The following is an 18,947-nucleotide window of genomic DNA, read 5'->3' as shown; positions in this document are numbered from 1 at the left end:
TGTGTGGCAGTCAACTTTCTGTGTTTGAATAAGCAAAAACTTGCAATTTGAAGATGTGTATATGTGGGGCTTTTAATTAGTGCTTAAAATATAAAGAGGAGCAAAATTAGTAGGGAATTGAGTCTGCTCTCAACTGCAAATAGGCTGCAAATAGTGTGATCAATCTGTATCTATACAGCATCAACACTCCTGTGGATACAACCCTCAAATATACTCCAAATCCTACTTCTTATTCCCATCTTCATTGCTACAGACCTAAACTATACTTCGTCTGGACCAACAGGAGTTAGTAGACAAGCAACCCTGTCAGATAAGGTTCTGAGAGAGAGAATGGGGGTAGGAGGGAGAGAAGGAGGGAAGAAGGGGAGGAGAGAGCAGAAGCACAGGAGAATGAGACAGCGTTACTTGGAGAACTACAAGTTAGAAGTGAAAACTAACATGGAATATGACAATTAGTAATTTAAAAATCATACGGTATGTTGTGTATGGTGGCTCATGCCTATTACCCCAGCTACTAGGGAGGCTGAGGCAGGAGGATCCGGGCCAGCCTGGGCAACTTAGGGAGGCCAAGTCTCAAAATAACTCAGTTTGCCTGAATTCATGCGAAAGGAAGCACAGGTGATACTGAAACATACTAATTCAAATTCAATAAATCATTATTAAGAACCTATTATAGGGCTGGGGATTTAGCTCAGTGGTTCTGGCACTGGCCTTGAAAGTGCAAGGTCCTGAGTTCAATCCCCGGTATGAAAAAACAAACAAAAAACCCCAAACAAACAAAAAGAACCTATTATGTAAGCTCTGGGCGATGAAAAGACCCTGGCTTTGGGGTGATCATCTAGTAGAGGAAATGAGGCACATGGACTAATAACCACCTCACAGGGTGGAATGTGAAGCCACAGGCTTTGGGGTGAGGGGTGTGAGGAATGAAGATGTTCCAGGAGGGTGGGGGAAGAATGCGGGCAGAGAAGGGTTGGGTGAATATGTGAGTGAGTTTTTCTTCTATGCAGAAAAGGAAAAGAGTGAAATTGACAGAGTGGGCAATGGAATCAAAAAGGCCAGAGACTGAATCTGTGAGGTAATTACAGTTTAACAAAACCCAACAAATAATGATCCAGATTTACAACAGCTAAATGAGGATATGGTCAATCCTTTTACCAAATAAGATTTGGCTTCATTAAAGAATTCATCACAGAATAAACATGCAGTGTATTCTCTCCAGAGATGAGAGGATTTTACTTAAAAATTATCTGTACGTAACTCTTCAGCTCTCCCAGGAAGCAAGGTCCCTGCTTCACCCTCCCCTCCAGCACTTTCTGATATCCTTCAGCAGATGAGGCTACCAGGTTACAGCTCATTTCCTGCAGCCCAAAGGCAACTATGGGCACGCACAAAGAAGATTAAAAATGTAGGTAATGAAAAGAGATTAATAGCCTGAGCAGGTGGCTGGTATCTGCTCTGGGGGAAGCTGATCATTTTGCTTTATAGGGAAAGGTCATTGTGATGATGGTCAAAATCTGCCCCCCAGTGTGACAGGCCAGACTGCTTTTATCTGTGCTGCTGTCAGTCAGCAAACCATCTTACTGGTTTTGTGCTTGTTTATTAATTCTCTGTTAAATCTGGATAATACTATAAGGATAAAGCAGCAAGTTTAAAATCAGAAAAATTTTAGAATTTACTGAAATCATGACAGTGCATCTTAAAGGAGAAGAGAACACAAAATGGATATTTTTACAGCTAGTCCTTTTTGTTAGAAAAAAATGGGAAGCCAAGCAAACCAAAACAGTTATGTTTTGATGGATTCAGAACAAACAGGGCCCAAAGAAAGAAATATCTTAATGCTCATTGAATAACTTGTTTAACATCAGTTAAAGAATCTGCCAATTAAGGCAATGTTCCAATATGGTATGTTTTTGGGAATACAGGTTGACATCTCTACAAGCTCTGCCTACCATGGGCTTCATAGATTAGCAGTACATTGTATTGTGTGTGTGTGTGTGTGTGTGTGTGTGTGTGTAAAGCTTTTGCTAAATTGGATTTTTTCTAGCAATCTTACAGAAGGATTTGTGGAATCCTTTCCAGATATGATATTACATTATTGTAAAAGCTTTACCCATCTTATCATTGTGGGCAGAAGGGTCACAATGCACTGCATATGAGGATTAAAATCAGCCTGCTCTGGAGCAGAATAAACTGAATGGATTACACAAAACATTTTAACAAATGCTGGAGGTCCTGGCTTGCCTTTATCTTTACCTCTGAGATTTCAGAATAATGTTCTGAGAATATCATTTGGTGGAAAGCAGAAATCAGATATAAACATTCCTGTAGCTATGAAGGCTGAACTTATGTAAAACATTGATCTTAGTTTGAGGAACCATTTAAATCTGTATATGTGTGTGTGTGTGTGTGTGTGTGTGTGTGTATTTCAATAGAAAATATAAATATATTCAGTAGAAATATTTTCTGTTCTTCCTGCATTGGGAGAGTGTGCCCTGAGGTTCCGCCCTAGGTTCTACTCTCCCCTCTGGCTTTCAGAGGAGTTCATTTCCCTCCCCTGATTTCCTTTGTAACTTGCAAATGAGAATTTGGCAGTTTCCAGCCACACTTCTAAGCTTACCTCACATCTGGGGCCCTCTTACTGCCTGTAGAGCCCGAATGGGAATTTCTAGAGCTGCTTCTCATCCAGTGTGGCTAAGCCATAGACCAGCCTCCTTGTTACTAAACTGTTACCAGGGAAGCTTTTGTGGAAAAGCATTACCTGGAGAGTGTACTGAGAGCATCGTCTAGGATGAGGACGATACGTTCCTTCCAAATGCAACAACCTTGAGAGCTATGCTGGCCTGCTGGTGCCCTTGTGGATTTACTAAGAGCATCTCTGGGCACCTCCATTAGGAGAGACAGGTGTTTCCCATGCAATGAAGGTACTGGTAAATTATAAGTAATGAAGGTATAAATAATTACTTAAGGTATAAATAACTGAGGTATTAGTAAAAGGCAAAAGATTTATACGATCTGAAGAGAAACCAGAGTATAACTGAGGTATTAGGAAGAGGTAGTTTTTTAAAACCTCCAAATTACAATGAGCAGGATCTGACTTTTTAAGTGGGTAATTTATAAATGTGAAAGGAACAAAGCTCTACTGGGAGTTGATGAGAAAGAAGGAAAGAAAAGAGAAGCAACTGAGGCCCTGTCTTGCTCCTCTAGACATCCACGTCAGGTTGCCTGGAGAAGCTAGTGTGTTGAGCAAAGCAGGGATCTGCCCAGGCAGAGCTACAGGGCGCAGAGAGCTCCAGTGTCCTGCACATTAGACCAGAGAAGTGAGTTCCTGAGGACTCCTGAGGGAGGACAGCTCGAGAAGCAGGAAGCATGGGGCCTTTGGTGAAGGACGGATGTGCACATTTTGTCATGTGCTGCATGGTGGGAGCTCATGTCCCAGCAAAGCTATTCACGTCATGGCAAGGAAGCGAAAAAAGAAAAAGGGGAAGAGCCTGGGGCCCCACAGTCCCCTTCAAGGGGACACCCCAATAACCTAAAACCCCCTATAGCTTCACTTCTTAAAGTTTCCTTCAGTTCCCAGTAGAGCCAAGCTGGGGGACTAAGCCTTTAATACATGAACCTTTCAGGGATATTCAAGATCTCAACTATAGCAATCGGTCTGCCTTGGGTTTTGGGCAGAAATCAAAGAGAAAGGGTTATGTTTACTTTCTGACAGCATAGGAAAGACATAGTGGGCATGAGGAGAAAAAGCAGAGCAACTCCTCTGTGATCTCTAATCTCTAGTCCTCCTCAGGTCTGAGAACCCCTGGTGGGGACATCGAGGTCACGAACCTCCCCTGAGAGGGCAGTGGCCAAGACAGCGGCCCCTGAGCTGAAAGTGCATCTCAGTTACACTTGGCTGTGGATACCTGCTTGTCAGATATTCTCAGAAAGAGTTCTAGAAATGGTAGTGAAGAACACAGAGAATAATCTTTGGAGACATCGTGACCTGGATTTGAATATTGGATCTGAGAATACAGAATCTGCTTGACTTTGGGCAAACTGTAAGACTTTAAAAAAATTGCTTGACTCTTCACTTATGAATTAAGGGCATTTATACATGATCTAAGGTCTTGTACTGAATCATTTAATGTTTGTCAAAAGTGGCATTGAGCCCGGTACATGGCAAGATGACACATACAGTGGTTTATATTAATACTGGCAGATTGAGTTTCTCAACGAGATGTCAGGATGTGTTAGCTGAGGTAGAAGAAATATTGAGAGGTGGCTCCCCGATCTTGTCTCTCCTCTCCCTTTCTTCTTTAACCTTCATTACTATCTGTCTCCCTGGTCTGGACTGGCACTGAGGTTAGGTAAAAACTGAAGTCCTGAGGTGGTTCAGGTGGAGATAGAGTCACTAGCATTGGAAAGAGGGAAGGAAAGCAGAGCTTGGTTCGTAGCAGCAAAGAGGAATTTCCTTGGTGTGCTCCATACTTCCTGGGATTCCCAGGGCAGACAGAGAGGGAAGCCACGCAGGCTACAGAAATAGGAAATCACTTGCATTTTCATCACAATAGAGGATTTCTTGGACATAGTGTTTATATTAGCTTCCTAGGGCTGCTATAGCAAATTAGCACAACCGTGGTGATTTAGAACTAATCAGTATAACGTTGTCCCGAGTCCCCTCTCTTTAGTCTATAAATCCCCACACTCTTTTCCCTTCCAAACTGTTTTTCCAGAACGATTTTCTACAGATTCCCTGTTGAGCCTCTTACCTCTTGTTGTTTGAGCTCTTGTTATCAGTTCTTAATACTGGGCCTATTTTCATGGCAGAAACCACCTTCATTTAGTTTTTGGTTTGTATGCTTGTGTTTGGATCTCAGATGCTGCTTAACCACACTTCTGAGTTCATAGCATTCCATTAGTGCCATTTAAATCAAGTGCCTCTGTAGTTATATTTTACTGTATTTCATTCTTTTCCACTTCATCTCCATACCCACTGCCTTCTACTTTTCTATTATATGAACTAATATACTGTTTCTCATTTATGCTCATGGATAGATCCCTCAAAGACACAACATTGCTTTGTGTGTATGTTTCAATAATTTTTGGTATTGTTCTATATATTTTATTCTATTTCATGCTAGGTTTCACTTGACAAATATAGACCTATGTAGCAGTTTTGATTGCTGTGCAGTATGACACCATTCACTTTTTATTTATCTATCATTCTGGGGACAGGTTCAGGGATTCTAATAAGGGAAATGCCATGACCTGGCACAGCTGCAGTGGGCATGACTGACAGCTACGTTACACACCCAACCTGTTGTGTACTATCACTGGTCAATATCCAGGGGTTTCTGGAGGATCCATAAGCAACTGAAACAGTTTTCCTTGATGAGCCAGCTGCCCCCAAGGGGGAGAATACCCCAACTTGCTTGTTATTCACCCACAACTTATCACTAACTTACCATGGGGCAAAAACAGTGTTTATTATTTTCAAAGTGATCAGCATGATTTGTTCCCCATTTTGTCCTCTGTTTCCAATACAAATCCTATATGTGCCTTTGTTAAATGAAATCAATCTATCATTATCATTATTGTTTTTGATTAAAGTAAAATAGAGAACAAATAATTGATACCTTTGAGTTATTCTTTGATGACACTTATCTGATTTCTAATCCCTGCTGCCAAAGACATTCCTGTGATGTATCTGTGATAAATATCTTTGAATAGATCCCTATGAACATTGGCAAGAATTCCTCAGACTCCTGAAGAGAAGGGTTAGAGGCTTATAGAGAAGACATATCCAATTCTAGTGATTGTTATCAAATTTCTCATTGTGTGATCATATTACTTTACAGTCCTATTAAACATGTAGAAGGGCTCCCATCTTCCACATTTTTACTCATATTGATACTGTTTGGTTTTTAAATTTTTTGTCACTATTGTATTTCTCTGAATACACTGATATGGAGCATCTTTTCATATACTTATGGTCTTTGAATATTCCCTGCTATGACTTATTTGCTACCTTAATCTTGTTGATTTTCTGGAATTCCTTTTGTATTCCATATGTAACTCTGTTTTTGCTGTTGACATTGCAATTATGCTTTCCCAATCTGCTACACGTATTATGTGTCTGTGGTATCCTTTGTTTAATAAATTCTTAATTTAATATATTCATATCTAACTTCTTTGACTTTTAGCTTGTGCTTTTGTGGGGCGGGGTACCGCTTTGGAAGGGCTTTCTGTGTCAAAGTTGAGAGAGATTATCTGTTACACTTCCTTCTGTCAGCTTTGTTTTCCCCCCTTCACATTAGTTTTTAATATAAGTGAAATCATACAGTGTGTAATCATTTTTGACTGACTCAGATGATTTGAAGAGTTGTCTGTGGATCAATAATTCATTTCTTTCAATTGCCAAATTTATTACATTTCATGGATATACCATACTATGTTATTCACTGGTTCAAAGATATTTGGATCGTTTCCAGGTTTTAGCTATCACAAATAAAGTTTTTATTGTTTCAGATCAGGCTGCTCTAACAAATTACCATAGCCTGGGTGGTCTATAAAAAACAAGTTTATTCCTTGCAGTACTGAAGATGGAAGGTCTCCAGGGGTGCACACTGCGTCTTCACATAACACAACAGGTGAGTGAGAGGGAGAACTAGAGAGCTCTCTGGGCTGTCTTTGAAAAGGGCGTGAATCCCTTTGGTCTGTAAGAGCTCCACTCCCTTGACCTATCACTTCCTAAAGGCGATCGCATTGGGGGTTGGAATTCCAACCTATGCATTTTGGAGAGGCATATGATTCGATTCATTTTATAATAGCAATGAATATTTATGTATGAGTCTTTAAGCAAGACATATTTTCAATTGTCTGGTAAATTTATAGGAGTAGTGGAACAGCTCAGTATCTCATAAGTGTAATTAACTTTGTATAAAATCTCCAACTGCTTTTCAAAGAGATAGTGCTATCTTACATTCCCACCGGAAGCTCATATAAGCCCTATTTGTCCCACATCCATGATAACTGTTAATATGGTCACACTTTTAAATTTTAACCAATGTTAGCCTTTTGAATGTGAATTTAATAAGTGTGTAATGGTATCTCTTTGAGACTGTAGTTTATGTTCCTCAAATGACTCAAGATATTGAGGATCTACTTATGTTACTTTGTTATTACCGAGTTTTAGGAATTCTTTAGATATTTTGGATAAAAGTTGTTTGTCAGGAACAAGTTTGCAAATATTTTTCCAAGAACATGGTTTGCCATTTCATTTTGTTCTTTTGAAGAGCAAGTATTTTATTATTTATCTATTTTTAATTGTGGTAAATAACATAACATGAGATTTACCACCTTAACCATTAAAGTACACTATTTAGTGGTAGTAAGTATGTTCACGCTGTTGTGCATTGACCACAATCATCCAACTCTGGACCTCTTTTCATTTTGCAAAATTGAAATTCTATATCCACCAAATAGTAACTTCACATTACTCCCTCTCCATAGTCCCTAAAAACTACTATTTTGCTATCTTTATGAATTTGGTGATTTTAGGTATTTCATATAAATATAATCATAAAGTATATGTCTTTTTGTGACTGACTGAGTTCCCTTAGCATAATGTCTTCAAGCTTCATCTATGTTGCAGTATACATTAGATTTTCCTTCTTAATTAAGCCTGGATAATGGTCCATCATACGGCCTATAGATCCTACAATCTGCATCAGTGATGGTGAACCTTTTAGAACTTTCAGTGGTAACAAATGGCCTGCTGCAGCATGTGTGCCATAAGTTCACCACCACTGAATTCTATGTATACTACATTTTGCTTCTTCCTTCACCCTTTGAGGGACATTTGCATTGACTGTATCTATTGGCAATTGTGAATAATGCTGCTATGAACAGGGATGTACAAAGGCATCCAGGTGTGTAAAGGCCTTTTATAGTAAGGAACAGAGAAGAGGGAATCAAGCAATCAAGCAATCAATCTAACTTCTAAAAGTTACAGTTGCAGTAGGACCTCTAATGCCATTTTGAATAGATGTGATGAGAGCAAATATTCCTTACTTGTTTCAGATCTTAGATGGAAGGATTCAAACATTCAGAATTTCACCAGTAATTATTATTTTACCTGTATGCTTTACTCATAAGTTCTTTTTTTGGGTTGAGTTTCTCTTCTATTTTCAGTATGCTGAGAGACTTTTAAAATCATAAATTGATGTCAAATTTTGTCAAATGTTTTTTCAGCATCTAGAGTTGGTCATATGATTTTTTCCTTTTTATTCTGTCCATACAGCATGTTGAATTTACTATTTTTTTTTTTGTACCAGGGATTGAACTCGGGACCTTTCCTTTTTAGCAATGTCTTGGGTTTGGGATTAGAATAATATTGGCCTCAGACTGTGTTATGAAGTATTCCTTTTTCTCTTCTGGATGAGTTTGTGATTATTTCTTTTAATATTTGTTCTAAATATTTGGCAGAGTTAATTGATAAAATCCTCTGTGTTTGGATTCTCTTTCTGGGAGTTTTAAAGCAAGATGGCACCTGTTGGCAACTAGAAAAAGGGCCTTACCAGAACTCCAACCATGTTGGCACCAAATCAGTAGATAATAGATATTGGTTTAAGATTACTTTTGGATGATCTTTGAGGCTTATGTCTCTCAAATAATTAACCATTTAATCTGTTTTAAAAATTAATTTTATTGGTAGAATTTAAATATGCATAATGATCACATTCCTCAAAAGGAATTTGTACCTCTACATTGTATATCTTGAGTTCTCTTTTTCTCCCAATCCCCTTCCCTACCTTTGACCCACCTTCCCCTCCTTATTTACAAAAGTTTTGTTTCTAGTTTTTCCTTCTCTTCTCTTTTGTGCTTTTCCCTTCCTTTTTCTCTCTCCCCCTCCAGTTTCCCTTTCCTTTTGAATAGTTTCTTTCTATTTCATATTATCTATTATGCCTTTTGTTTCTTATTTACCCTTTCAGTTTCTCACACCAGAGAGACAATGTGACATTTCACTTACAAGTATAGTCTCAAGTTGCATCCATTTAGCTATAAATGTCTCATTTATCTTTCTTTATGACTGAGTAGTACTCCTGATCTAAGTTTTCAAGTTCATTGGCATAAAGTTGCTTAAAATATCCCTATATTATCTTTTGAATTTGAATAAGAAGTGTGGATATGATCTCTTTCTCAGTGCTGATATTGGTAATTGGTTTTCTCTCTTGTTCTTGATCATTGTGGCTAGAAATTTATTTTATTTCATTGATTAACTTTTGGTTTCATTATTTTCTCTATTTCTTTTCTTTTTATTGTATTAGTTTCTGCTTTTCATCATTTCCTTTCCTTTGCTTACATTGCGCATGCCTCAAAGCAGAGAAATTCTTGCATACAATCTGATATTAACAATTCCCAGCTTGTTTCCTTCTATCTGAATCCATCCCAATGCATTTTTTTCCCTCAGGGAACCTCTCTGTACCTTTCTCTTAGGAGCACTGCTCTGTTCTAACAGATGCACCCTGCAGGTAATTAGCAGGCTTTAGGGTTGGCTGGAGATGAGAGGAGTCGGCCCATCTTGTAGTTATTGGCTCCCTACAGCAGCTGGCTATTCCCAGGTTGGCCCTACTGAAGAGCATGCGGGGAGGAAAAATAGCTTCCTCCAGCCTCTTTTCTGCCCATGGTGCTTGGGTTTTGTTTTCTTTTTTCCAGTTCTTTGCTGCCATTTCCTGTCACCTCTGATTCCAAATTCTGCCTTCATAGAGGTCTTTCATAGTTTTTGGTTTTCTGAGTTTTGTTGACTCCTCCTGGTATGTGGGCAGCTCTGAGCTCAGTATCAGGATGAGAAAGCCAGGGCTGTGTGTTGTTGGCCTTTCCTCATCTTCCTTTGGAAATGCTCTTTTTTGCATCTCTGATTCTGTTCAGGTGTTACTTGGGGAATTACAGAACTTGATTTCCTGATGAATCTTCTGAATTTGAACGAGTCTATTCAATATTGTGAAACCTTGGTTATGTTGATTAGGTGAGAAGGCAGGATGACTGATTTTGGAGAAGAAGATATCAGTCCTATATACCAGAGAGATATTCCAGAACTTGTTAAATCAATAATTTAAAAGTTTTGTAAACTGCCTCACAGTATAATTTGAGAAAATAACAAACTGTAATGATTATACTAAACTCTTTAGAATGGGCATTGTCAAAATCATAGAATTTTTATGTCTTTTTATTTTAGGAGCACAATGAAGTTGTATTGATCACTTTCCTTTTGTGGGGACAAAATACCTGACATCTGCAACTTCAGGGAGGGGAGATTTACTTTGACTCACAGTTTCAGACCATGGTCACCTGGTTCCAAGGCAGAAGTAGCATGGAAGAGGGAAGGTGCTCAACCCACAGCAACCAGGGATCAGAGAGAGAGAGAGGAGGAGCATAAGGCAAGGATAGCCCCTTCTAGGTCACGGCCCAGTGACCACCTCCTAACAGCATATTTAGCCATGAACTTATCAGTGGACAGTCCACTGATGAGCACAGCACCCCCACCGTCTGGTCACCTTCCAAAGCCTCATCTCTGAACATACGAGACTTTTGGGGAACAGCCTAGATCTAAACCCTAACAGAAGTATTCTAGATTTAAAATGAGACTCTGGGAAAAAGAATTAATAAAAGCTTTCATTGCAGCATGCAAATAAGCTGTCTGTATGGTGGCAGAGGTAAAGAATGCTGATAATTTGGCTCATTTTGTTTCTTTTCTTGAGGGGAGGATTTGAGCACCTGAAAGCATTGTGTGAAGGAAAATATTGTAATCACAAATCTTGTCTTTATGAAAAACAATGAAAAACCTATTTAAAACTTCTTAGTTGCAACATCAAATTGCCTGTGCTATGGAACTTGAAAATGTAATTACTGGACCAAGCAAAGACAATGAATGTTAAAAAGAAAAGCCGTACAACCAAGACAAGCATACTTCCTAGTGTTGCCTCGGCTGTGTATAATCCATGCTGGTTCCACACAATAAGCATTCCTTTGGAGTTTCTAAAGCTTTTATAATACTACAGTAACTTTAATATGCCCAGGGAATAATTGTTTTTCTTTCATGAGTAATAATACTTGTTCTTTGCTGGCATAACATGGTCACTTCTCTCCAATGGATTCAGACCTCTGTCCAACACTGTGTATAACACTTTATAACAACTGTGTATAACACTTTTGTGATTTGTCATTTTATTTTTTATCTTATAGTATTTTTATCTTATGGTATTTTTAAATGAATCCATGCCATTCGAGTGTACCTGTGATACTAGACAAAACATGAAATGTCAGCTGTGTTGTCTGGGGTAGCCTAATTAACAATTTGTGTTTCAACTTTCTCACCTGTAAAATGGGAATCATGATGGAAGGAGTTTTTAGAAGGTTTGGAAAAGATTATAAGGGCCAGGGATGTAGCTCAGTGGCAGTGTGCTTGCCTAACATGCATGAGGGCCTGGGTTCAACCCCCCAAACCAATTAAAAAAAAAGATTGTCAATGTGAAAGTAGGTTTTAAAGGTGCAGGCACAAGCTTTTAAAATTATACATAGTGAGATAATAATTACTGTCAGCAGAAAAACATGTTTCTATCATTCATAGAATACTCTGAGTTTGAGATCTTCTTTACCTAGACTTAGAGGAATTGTCCAAAAAGGAGACAGGGGACTCAATTCACCATACTTGTGGAATTGGTTGTAGGTTCACTGACTTCCATTACAGAAAAAGTGTTTTCTTTTTTTTCATTGGTACATTTTCGGTGTACAATATAATGACATTCATCAGTGGAGATATGCACCTTCACATACTCTCTTGGTTTTTATTTTTTCCCCCTTGCCCTGCCCTCCCTTCAACCTCTCCATTCCTACCTATTTACAAAGACTTTGTTTCCTTTTTCCATTTTCTCATATTAATTCCATCCCCTTCTTTTCTTTTCCCCTATCCCTCCCACTTCTCCTTCCCCTTTGCCCTTTTTCTTCCTATTTCACATTATTTATTTTACCTTTTAGTCCTTATTTACACTTTCAGTTTCTCATGGTAGAGAAACTATTCAGTATTTACACATGTGTGTCCTATTTATTTCACTTAAGAGTATCGCCTCAATGTGCATCCATTTAGCTATAAATGTCTCTAATTTCTTGTTTTTGATGGCTGAGTAGTACTCTATTTTATAAAAAAACCCACATTTTCTTGATCCAGTCTCCAGTTGATGGGCATTTGGGCTGCTTCCAAGTTTTAGCTATTACAAACTGTGCTGCTATGAACATGGGTGCACATATATCACTGTGGTATGATTCTTTTAATTCTTTGGGAAAGATACCCAGCAGGGGAATAGCTGGGTCAAATGGGACTTCCAGTCCTAGTTCTTTGAGGTATCTCCATACTGATTTCCACAGTGGATGCACCAGTCTATTCTCCCACCAGCAGTGGAGCAGGGTTCCTCTTTCCCCACAGCCCCACCAGCATTTGTTATTGGTTGATTTCATGATAGCAGCCATTCTTTCTGGAGTGAGGTGGAATCTCAGCATTGTTTTCATTTGCATCTCTCGAATGACCAGTGATGTTGAACATTTTTTCATATGTTCATTTGGCATGTCTACTTCCTTGTGTGAGCAATGTCTTTTCATTTCAGATGCCCATTTTTGGATTTGGTCTTTAAATTTGGGAGGTCTGATCTTTTTTTAAGTTCTTTATAGATTCGAGATAGTAGACCTTTGTCTGATGAACAGCAGGTGAAAATTTTTTCCCACATTGTGGGTTGTCTCTTCACACTGCTGGTGGTTTCTCTTGCTGAGCAGAAGCTTTTTGGTAAGAAGAGATCCTACTTATTGATTGTTTGTGCTGGTTCAAGGGCAACTGAGGTTTTGTTCATAAAGTCTTTTCCTACCCCAAAGTCTTCAAGGGTTCTACCAAATCTCTGTTTTAGCTAGTTCAGCGTTTCTGTTTTAATATTTAGATCTTTAATCCATTTAGATTTTAGTTTAGTGCATGGTGAGAGATATAGGTCTAGTTTTAGTCTTTGGCAAGTTGAAACCCAATTTTTCCAGCACTTTTTATTAAAGAGGCTATCTTTTCTCCAGAGAGAGTGTTTGGCTACTTTGTTGAAGATGAGGTGACTGAGTGTGTCTGGAGTTTTTTCTGCATTTTCTAATCTGTTCCACTGGTCCTCAGGTCTGTTTCTTTGCCAGTACCATGCTGTTTTTATCACAGTCGCTTTGTAGTATATTTTCAAGTTTGGGGTTGGAATAACCCCTGCCATGTCTGTATTACCTAGAATTGCTTTTGCTATTCTGGGTCTCTTCTTGTTCCAAGTGAATTTTTGGATTGTTTTCTCTGGGTCCATGAAGTATGCTGCTGGGATTTCAATTGGGATTGCATTGAATCTATACAGCAATTTTGGAAGTATGGCCATTTTCACTATGTTGATACTTCCTACCCGGGAGCAAAGGATGTCTTTCTATTTTCTGATATAATCTTCAATCTCTTTTTTCAAAGTGCTATAGTTTTTAGAGAAGAGATCTTTGATTTATTTTCTTAGGATGATTCCTAGGTATTTCAGTTTTTTGGATACTATCGTGAAAGGAATTATTTGCCCTACTTCTGTCTCAGTGAGTCTGCTGTTTGTGTAGAAGAAAGCTATTGATTTTTCTGTGTTGACCTTGAATCTAGCTACTTTACTGAATTGGTTATTAACTCTAGAAGACTTTTGGGGCCTTCTATATAGAGTATCATGTCATCTGCAAATAATGACAATTTGACTTCTTCATTTCCTATCTTTATTCCTTTTATTTCTTTCTCTTGTCTAATTGCCATGGCTAATGTTTCCAAAACTATATTGAACAAGAATGGTGATAGTGGACATCCTTGTCTTGTTCCGGATTTTAGTGTGAAGGATTTTAGTTTTTGACCATTTAGTATGATATTGGCTGCTGGTTTTTCATAGATGGCTTTTATCAAATTGAGATAGAGACTGTCTATTCCGATTTTTTGTAGGGCTTTTATCATAAATGCGTGTTGGATTTTGTCAAATGCTTTTTCTGCATCTATTGAGATGATCATATGGTTTTTGTTTTTGGCTCTATCAATATAGTATATTACATTTATTGATTTGCATATGTTGAACCATCCCTGCATCCCTGGGATGAATCCCACTTGGTCAGAGTGTATGATCTTCTTGATGATCTTCTGCATTCTATTTGCCAGTATCTTAGTAAGGATTTTTGCATCTACATTCATTAGTGAGATTGGCCTATAGTTCTCTTTTTTGGTTGTGTCTTTCTCTGTTGTGGGGATCAAGCTGATGCTTGCTTCCAGGAATGAATTTGGGAGTAGTGCTTCCTTTTCAATTTTGTTGAAGAGTTTAAACAGTAGTGGCAGTAGTTCCTCTCTAAATGTTTTGTAGAATTTAGTGGTGAAGCCATCAGGACCTTGGCTTTTCTTCGTTGGTAAATTTTTAATTATGTTTTCAGTTTCATTGATTGATATTGGGGTGTTTAGAATTTTTAAGCCTTCTTCATTCAACTTTGGTAATTCATATGTGTCTAGGAATCTGTCCATTTCTTTTGAGTTTTCCATCTTATTGGCATATAGGTTCTGGAAGTAGGTATTGATGATCCTCTGGATTTCTGCTGGGTCTGTTGTAATTTCACCCTTTTCATTCCTAATTACATGGATTTGGGCCTTTTCTTTCTTTTTTCTGATAAGGTTGGCTAAGGGTTTGTCAATTTTGTTGATTTTTTCAAAGCACCAACTCTTGGCTTCATTGATTTTTTGTATCATTCTCTTAGTCTCCATTGCATTGATTTCTCCTCGGATCTTTATAATTTCCTCCCTTGTATGAGCTCTGGGGTTGTCCTGCTCTTCTTCTTCTAGAAGCTTGAGGTTTAGCATCATGTTATTTAATTGGGCTCATTCTGGTTTCCTAATATGCGTATTCACTGCTATGAATTTCCCTCGTAAGACTGCTTTCATTGTGTCCCATAGATTCCGATATGCTGTATTGTCATTGTCATTTAATTGAAGGAACTGTCTGATTTCTTCTTTAATTTCCTCTGTGACCCACTGGTTATTCAGAAGTGTGTTATTCAATTTCCATGTGTTTATGAAATTCATGCAGTTTCTTTTGTTATTGATCTTCAATTTCATCACACTGTAGTCTGATAATGTACAGGGGATCAGTTCAATTCCTTTGCACTTACCTAAATATGTTCTATGAGCGAGTATGTGGTTTATTTTGGAGAACGACTTGTATGCAGCTGTAAAGAATGTGTATTCTGATTTTATGGGGGGAAACACTGTAAACATCTGTTAAGTTCATTTGTTCAAGAATTTGATTGAGTTCTAGTATTTCATTGCTTGCTTTTTGTCTAGTTGATTTATCTATTTGTGACAGTGGGGCATTGAGGTCCCCCCTACTGTTGTATTAGTGCTTATATGTTTTTTCATGTCCATTAGCATTTGTTTTATATAGTTGGGTGCACTAGTGTTTGGTGCATAGATATTTATGATTGTCATCTCTTCTTTTTGAGTTTTTCCCTTTACAAGGATATAGTGTCCTTCTTTGTCTCTCTTAATCAGTGTGAGTTTGAAATCTACTTGATCTGCAAAGAGGACAGCTATTCCTGCTTTTATTTTTGGTTCCTGTCACATGGAGTATTGTTTTCCACCCTTTAACTTTCAGTCTATGAGTTTCTTTTTGAATTAAGTGTGTTTCTTGTATGCAGCATATTGTTGGATATTGCTTCTTGACCCATTCTGCCAGTCTATTTCTTTAGATTGATGAGTTGAGACCATTAACATTGATGGTTATAACTGATATGCATTGAGTTATCATTGTCATGACTTTTTCTTTCTGTTTGATTCTCCCCCTTTGCATTTAATTTCTTGTCATGCCTGGTGGATTCATTCTTCTGGGCTTTCTGGGGTTGTGATTCTCATTGTCTTTTCCTAGGATTTTGTCTAAAAGTTTCGGAGTGCTGGTTTGGTATTCATGAATTTCCTACGGTGCTCTTTGTCATGAAAGTATCTTATTTCACCATCACTTTTGAAAGATAGTTTTGCAGGGTACATTATTCTGGGTTGGAGGTTTTTTTCCTTTAGGGGTTGCAATACTTCACTCCAAGCTCTTCTTGCCTTGAGGGTTTGCATTGAGAAGTCTGCTGTGATTCTGATAGGCTTTCCTTTGTATGTGATTTGTTTCTTTTCTCTAAATGCTTGTAGAATTTTGTTCTTCTGTTGGATTTCTGGAATCCTAACTCTTATATGCCTATATGTAGATTTTTTTGATCAATGCTAGTCGCAGTCCTATATGCTTTGCTTACCTGTATGTTAAGTTCTTTTCCCCTGCTTGGGAAGTTTTCTGCCATCACTTCTGTGAAGAGTTTTTTTATGTCATCTGCACTCTCTCCTGTTTCTTCATTGACTCTGATCAGTCTTGTGTTATTCCTCTTTGCATCGTCTAGCAGCTGCTGGATTGATTTCTTGTGGTCCCTTACAATTTTAAAGAAATTTTTCTTTTCCTGGTCACTAATTGCAATCTTATCTTCTATATCTGAAATTCTGTCTTCACATTGGCTCATCCTGCTGCATGGACTTTCAGTGAAGTTTTTAATCTCCTGGAAATCTATTTGCATCTGTTTTATGGATTCCATTTGTTTCCAATGTTGTGATTCCTTCATGTTCCTCAGCTCCTCTATTTTTTTTTTTATCTGTGTCCTCTCTAGATTTATTAATCATATCTTGCACTATGGGCACAATCTCTGCTGTTATCTGAGAAATTATTTCTGATTTCATTTTTTCTAGATACTCTTTTGTTTCTAGTTCAGGGAGTCCAGGTGATTGAGTATCAGAGTGTTCCATCTTGTTTTCGTTTTGGATTGCTGTAGTTGATATTGAAGTCGTGAGGCTTGTTTATATGTCTTCTCATTTCAATGGGGGGGGCACAGTGTGCTGCTGGCACCTGTGTGGCTCATCTCCTCTGTGCTGGGAGCTGTGGCACGCTTACCCAGAAGCCTCCTCTGGGCTAGAAACTGGCACGCTGACCCAGAAGCCTCCTCTGGGGTGAGAGCCATGGCACGCTGACCCGGAGGACTCCTCTGTGCTGGGAGCTGTGGCATACCTACCCGGATGCCTCCATTGGGCTGGGAGCTGTGCCATGCTGACCTGGAGGCCTCCTCTGTGATGAGAGCTGTGGCATGCTGACCCGGAAGCCTACTCTGCCCAGAAAAAGTATTTTCAAGATGCATTACTGAGAGACACAATGAAGTTTAGACAGAAAGAAGTACACATTTAGAAGAGAGTGGAGCACTTATAGAGTGAGATGGATTATGGTCTGGAGCTGAGTATATTTGTATGGTCAAGATGGTGATCTAGGATGCGTATTTCTGCTATTGGACAGGTTATGCATTGGGGGCTATGTGAGAGTCCAAACCCACTTCCCCGTGTTTGAAGTAGAGATCTGCTGACCAGTAATATTGCTGCTTCCTTAAGGATGCCATTCCATGGGAGGAAGGGCAATTCCCAGGTGAAAAGGCCAGGTCCAGGCCCTGATTTACCAGCTGATTTTGTCTGTAAGACCTTTAGGGATTTTTTTGGAGTGAGTTTCTTGGAAAGGAAAAGACATTGTAAGCTTACGTAATTTTGTGTCCTAAAGCTGCAGTTTTTCTTAAAAGTACAATTTTAAGATTATGAGTTTTCGTGTCTCCTTTCTACCTACATTTATTTTTTCTTATCCTATTTTTATATCAAAATTAACTATGCTAAAAGTCCCTCTTTCTTTCATAGTTAGCTTCTCTTTGTTTCTCAAGACTATACATACCAACAAAGGCTCTGAGGGAAAAGAAACTCCAGCACTACACACATACTCAGGATCCATGTATCGTGTGCCATCCTTTAGTATGTGCAGATCTTTGAAATGTCTTTCTTAATAAATGACCACACCAATGCTTTGCTTATTTTTATGAAGCTTATATAACTTATCTGACCTGTTCTGCTATCAAGATTATAGGCACTAGATCCACTGACAATTTTGCAAACTCATCTCATCTCTGTGGGATGCTCATGCATGTTTCAGGTGGCTTGAGTGGATTCTCCATGTAGTGTATTTGCCATTATCTGCAACCATACTATGAAGATAGCACATGGAAGCTGATGTCAATCATTTACCTAGAAGGCTCAATTGGGCTCACTCCTTGAATTTGTTTGGAGGGGAAATGAACTTGGAAAGCTGTCTATATATACATAGCACTACCTACTTGCTTTAGTTTTGTTCAAATTGACCTCACCCAATTTCAAACTATTTTGAGGGAGTTGTTCTAAGACTTTTGTTGCTGATTTAGGTTTGTTATGACTCTAGAAGTGATAATAGTGCTCTTTTAAAATGATAGTGGCTCCATCTATCTGGGTTGGTTTAAGTTGGTCCAGGCCTGATTGCAACAAAGTTCACAACAGCCTAGAAACTCTGCTTGGCCTAATATTATATGGTACCCTAAAGAATGTCATAGTTAACTGGAAAATAAAACACATCATGGGACTACCATCCTCTTTCCTCATACTGTGACTTTGCTGGATAGCCTCTCCCTTTAATCTAGCTGTAAGGACATTTGTAGATAAATTCCTTGTGTTCTTGCTTGAATTTAAGAGGTGCTTATGCTACAGGTATTAAGTTGATGGAAAATGAACTCATCAAACCCATGCCTTAAAACAAAATGTCTCAGAGAGAAATTCCTATGAAATATATATTTCAAGTTGAACCTTTTAATTCATTTTCATAGGAAGACAGCCAAGGGTTACTTTGATTTTAGATCATTTTATTTTGGGTTTCTAAATATTCTATATGTTTCTCCAGGTGCTTGTTTCATGTTTTTGCCTCCATCTATTCTTCAGTGCTCTTTTCATATGTGAGTTGGTGGTCTACTAATCTTTGCAAAATTGTACC

This window comes from Heterocephalus glaber, unplaced genomic scaffold (assembly GCF_053883595.1).
Source record: "Heterocephalus glaber isolate CG9 unplaced genomic scaffold, H.glaber_assembly_v1.0 deba00001608, whole genome shotgun sequence".
Lineage (NCBI taxonomy): Eukaryota > Metazoa > Chordata > Mammalia > Rodentia > Bathyergidae > Heterocephalus > Heterocephalus glaber.
This window is presented reverse-complemented; position numbering follows the sequence as displayed.